The sequence below is a fragment of the Pinus tabuliformis genome, chromosome 6 (assembly GCF_031772625.1).
Source record: "Pinus tabuliformis cultivar Carrire ecotype Pingquan chromosome 6, CPIR1, whole genome shotgun sequence".
In the NCBI taxonomy this organism is placed as follows: domain Eukaryota; kingdom Viridiplantae; phylum Streptophyta; class Pinopsida; order Pinales; family Pinaceae; genus Pinus; species Pinus tabuliformis.
Window position 1 is genome coordinate 1,916,252,665 of NC_142292.1, and position 6,000 is coordinate 1,916,258,664.

The following is a 6,000-nucleotide window of genomic DNA, read 5'->3' on the forward strand; positions in this document are numbered from 1 at the left end:
CAATTTTAAGTATTCTAAGCTTGTTATCAACAAGCAATATGATTTCATAGGGATCAAATACTTGACACTCAGATCACAATTAATGCTTCTTAACCACAGGACTAAGGAACAACAATAAATTTGGCCTACAATCCACATTTTTAGTATCATTCTGAATTGTCCTCTTTTAATATTTATATGATTATTAAAATTTTATCTTTATGTTAAAATAACTAAAATATATATTTAAAACAAATATCTTAATATTTATATGATTATAAAAATGTTTTCATATTTGATCCCAAAAGAATTATTGAAACAATTTTTTAATATTTATATTCTCATGAGTTTTAATAGATGAAACATACTGAACATGAGTTGATATATTTATTTTTTTCATGGAAATTACTAATAGTTTTTTGGTTGATAGGTTTTGCTGGCCTGTGTTATAATATTTATGAGGGAAACCAAAATATATATTTTTTTCTTTTAAGATTATTGCACATCTCAAGTCATAGTAAATATTGTTTTTATTTTATTTCCTGTTATTACCAATTTCAAGCACAGTGAATCTTGGACTTTAAACACAATATCTAACCTTACTTTGAATCTTGGACTTTGAACACAATATTTAACCTTAAGCTATGCTGCTGAAGCGCACCATCTTTTGATGGCAATGATGAATCTTCTCTACAAACCTCTCATATATTTTTTTATTCACATTCATCACAACTTCCTTCATCAAATACTGTTTTTCAGCTTTTGTATAAACTATGAATTTTATTTAAAATGTAAAAATTCAGATTTTATTTACAGTAAAATTATGACTTGTGAATTTTGAAATTTCTGACTTTTTTAAAAATCATAAAATGACATTTAGAATTCTAATTCCTGGAATGAAATTTTGAATTCTATACAGTGAAGTGATGAATCTGAATTTCCAAATATTTTCTAATACTAAATTGCGACAGGTCATGACTCATATCCTATATGACATCATAATTTGGCAACTGGCATCTAAGTATTTACAATCTCGAATTTCAATATTTATTTTCCCTGAAATTTATAGTTTTTTTGCATATGAATACATATTTATATAAAAAAGTAAGGTGTCACACCCTCAATTCCTAAATTTCAAATGGCGGATGCACCCACGTCAGAACTTTTGTCAATTCCAAACCGCAACCACAGTCCTGGTAATTTTGGTTATAAGGGATCAACCACTCGAGTATAGTGGCCACGAGTATAGTCTCAACCTAAGTTTCAAAATAAAATGTCAAAGACCATCTTCTAAATTTATTTTTAGCTTACATGAGAGAAGATAGGATGTATTATAGTATATCCATAAAGGATGTAAAAATCTTAATTAGGCAAATAAACAAAATTCAAGTAAAACAAGCATAGAACGTGATCACCAAAATATAATGTTAACTTACTCTACAAAATTGTGGATTGCCGCCGATAATGAAGTAACAGTTATTACTTTAATCCAAAGGATTAGAATTATATTTAGCCTTGAATGTTCAAAAGTTGGACATAACATGATACTCCCTCTATGCTATATATCTTATGAAGAACAATTGGACTAATAACAGATAAAATCCAAGAGGTTATGGAAGACAACAAGGTTTCAATCTGATATCAAATATACTTGAACATCATCACATCTTAATTTAAAGAACATGGTGGAAAATTAAGTTGTGAACCTCAAAATTTCCTGGAAACTAAGGCATGTCCAAATCAAATTTTATGAGCATGAAACAAGGAGGAAGAGTTGGTTTGCTATTAATATATTATTAGTAAATCAATTAAGAACTAAAGCGGTGCGATTGATTAACTGATGCAAGAGAAGCTCATTGTCATTATGAGACACTACAAAACTACTTATTGAAAATAAGTGTGAACAAAACTACTTATTAAAAACAAATATGGTGATTGCCTAAACTTACCATATCTACAATTAAGCTTTTTTATATTTAACTAATAAATCAGTACTACATCGAAGGATCTATAGATAGCTACTGCTACTAGAAGAATTTATTCTAAAGTTAAACTATATTTAACTAAAAAATATTATTTCTTAGCAACTTAAATACATCTATTGTTTCAGAAACCATTACAAAGAAACAAGATTATCATTGTTTAGGAAAATGAAGAAACTGAAAGCAGCTAAATTAATATCTGAATTTAAAGAATAGGGCGCAAATTAAGCTCTGAACCTCAAAATTTCCTGGAAAACTAAGGCATGTCCAAATAAAATTTTATGAGTGTGAAACAAGGAGGAAGAGTTGGTTTTCTATAAATATATTATTAGTAAATCGGTTAAGAACTAAAGCAGTGGGATGGATTAACTGATGGATGACAAGCTCATTGTTTTTATGAGACACTAAAGAATGAGCTTAGCATTTGAGAGAACCCTACAAAGACTACTTGCCGAAAAATCCTAACTGATTATTGAGGTTTTATAAGGATTTTACAAGTCTTGGGGTCAATTTTACAAGCTTGCTTGTGTTAGTCTAGCTTCTCACTGACTTGAAAATTTAGCAGGCAGAAAAAGTAGCTAGAGTCAAAATGGCTGAAAGTTCCAGGGAAATTAAAGTATTTCGCAAAATCAGTACAATTCTCAGTAAAGGAAACTTCTTCCTTGGTTGGTGGCGCATGCAAGATATGAAATTTCACCCTATCCTGGTTGTCGTTTTCACTTAGAAAAAAGAATCAAGCAATTCAAATTTCTCTTAAAAGGTGAAACTAAGACCAGATGGAACAATGGAATGGAAAAATGTTGGTATTTTGGGTTTTCATAACAACCACAATGACAAGTCTAGCTTCTGCTCATCTGATGGGAAAACCAATCTAGGCTCAGAAAGATGGGCATCTCCTTTTCGAGCCCTTTTCCAAGAAGAACATGTTCCTCGACAATCAAACATTTCAGAGACATCAACAGGAAAGCAACTTCCAACATTGAATTGATTTGCAACAAGAGGGAAAACCCATCCACATTGTTATCACGAAGCCTCTTTTCAACCAAATCCATGTACTTTCCCTCTAGAGCCCTCGGCATGGCCTATGCTGGGAAATAACAGAGCCGGGGATTGATCGTAGAGGGGTCGAAGTTCTTCCACCCAGACACCAACTCCAACAACACCATCCCGAAGTTGTAGACATCACATTTCTTGGTGGCAATGGAGTGCTGAAGCCACTCAGGTGCCAGGTAACCAGGCGTCCCTCGCACCGCCATCATGACCTGCGTCATGTCGTCATTCAGGAGCTTCGACATGCCAAAGTCGGAGACCTTGGGATTAAATTTTGTGTTCAGCAGGATGTTCTGAGTCTTTATATATAAATGCATCATGGGTTCTTTGCATTGCTCGTGCAAATAGGCCAGACCTCGGGCAGTTCCTACTGCCACATTATAGCGTTGTTCCCATGTCAAACATCCTATGTCTCTGCCACTGTCACCACTGGCCTAATCCAGATGCAAGAATAACCATTTATCTAGAGAGTCGTTATCCATGAGCTCGTAAACCAGGAGCCTTTGGTGGGCATTGTTCCTCCCCCTCCTTGAAGAGTTGCAGAGTGAGCTCTTATACGAAGAGACCTATTCAGAATGCTTGAAATTGGAGTAAAACCAGAGGACGAAATAGGTGGTGAGGGTGTCAGGCTACAAAACCTTTATTAAATGTTCATATGATATTTCTAAGCTCTTCTCGCAGTAATTCTCTCCTTCTTGTAAGAATTCTGGTGTCCTCCATGTTTAGTGCCATAAAGTCCATGAAGAATTCAAACAGACTCTCTTCGAACTCCGACGTAAAAGACTCTGGCGTAAAAATGGTGCATAGTGGCGTAAAAATATGTGCGCAGATGCCAGAAAGACACGAGAAGTGTAGACGAAAACCAGAGGTCGACTGATTCAAAAGAAAAGCCTATCGGCCTAATAATGATAATGTGTGGTTTAACCCCTTGACAAACTTTAAATTAATGGTTTAGAATAGGTATTTATTGCAGCATGAGAAGTGGCATAGGGGTACATGAATGAAAATCTAAAGATTAATTGGTCATGGTATCCACTCATGCAAAACAATAGAGAAATCATAGTTAGGTGCTCATTGGTAAGCAATGAAGCCTATGCACTAGAGAGCTCGTGAAGAGGCCTCAATGGTTTTATGAGTTCACATAGAACTTAAGGGTAAGGTATGTGCCTTTCTGAGGTTAGAGAATTATTTCATGGTGGGGAGAAAGCACATGGAGTTGAGTCCCCACCCCATGTGGAGTTTTAATACCCTTGGAATTAGTGCTTTTTTATTTTTTGATTTCCGGTGGACTGATTTAGCATATCCATAATGACACATTCAATACATCAAAGATAAATAAAGAAGTTGATGGTATTTTAGTTTGGGGGGTCAATGTAGGAGGTTGTTATCCTTCACACTAAATTCAATTTGTTTTTTGTTGATATATTTGTTTTATAAGAAGTAATTTTATGCATAAGAATTTAAGTATAGTTCCTAAAAAAAATTGGTTTACTAGAGTCCTTTAATTATGATCACATAGTTACAATTTACTTTACAAGTCCATGGTGCAATTCTTACTCTTAAATAAAGTATTTCAAACAAATAAAAGGAAAAAATTGATAATAGTAATAATAAGTTACATTGAATTGTTTCAATTCAATTATTAACATAAGAAGGTGTTATATCGAGGACATTGTGGTAAAAGGATCTATTTTAAAAAACTTGTTTTCTATAGCATTGCCTTTATTTTACTTAAAGTATATTAAGGAGAAGAAAAGTGTTAATGTTTAACAATATTGATTATGGGATATGTGAGTGTAATAACATGATTTTTTGTTATTTAGGCTTTAGATTTGCAATTTCTCATGAAGTTTTAATAAAAATCACAAGACACATATCTATACTACTGCTTAGCGAACATTATTTCACAATTTAGAACAAAAGAAAAAAAATGATAATAATAATAATAATTTACATTGAAATGATTCAATTATTAACATATGAAGGTGTTATATCGAGGACATTGTGGTAAAAAGATCTATTTAAAAAAATATGTTTTCTTTAGCATTGCCTTTATTTTACTTAGAGTATATTAAGGAGAAGAAAAGTGTTAATGTTTAACAATACTGATCATGGGATATGTCAGTGTAATAACATGAATTGTTGTTATTTAGGATTCACAAGAATGTAGAAATTAGGCTTTAGATTTGCAATTGCTCATGAAGTTTTAATCAAAATCACAAGACACATATCTACACTACTACTTTGCAGGCATTATTTCACAATTTAGAACAAAAATTTTAGGCATGCAAGAAGGAATAACACGCATGCAACAAGTTTTTTTATCTGGGGAAAGCAATCTACTAAAAACCCCAATGCCTCTTACATTTTTCAAATGAAATAGAGATGTAATACAATTGCTTTGCTCAATTGAGCTCACCCTGTAAGTGCACAACCTATATCTCTGCTCATTGAAGGCCTCTGGCCCAGACTTAGTCAATTTTTTCCTCGGCTTGAGCTCCTATTCCCTTGCCCTGTTCCTTGAAGAATTAACCCATATTATTTAGGAAATTCCCTCAATTGAATTGCAGAATTCCTTTAGGTTGATCATGTGACTACATGCAACACCTGTACACTCAAGACTAGTCTACAACTAATGTTACAATGCCTTGGAATCTCCACCTCAACTAGGTAACTCAAATTCTCTGCATGCACTAGTTATGGGATGATTGATCAATTAACTGGATGATCAATGAATTTGACTGAAGTCCCACTACTTAACTGACCTTCCACTAGTTCCTCCAAAAGTTGGAACTAGTTTAACTGAAAACAACTTGAGATAACTTATCTTTATTTCTACAAATTAGCAATCACACATGCAGAACTAAACTCTAACTCTTCCAACTCGAATTTACTGAGTAAATTTGGTGACACAAGCCATGTCACACAAGTTAACATCATCCAAGTTGTCTACTGATGTGGAAATTTGAATTTTCTCAATTTAATCTAG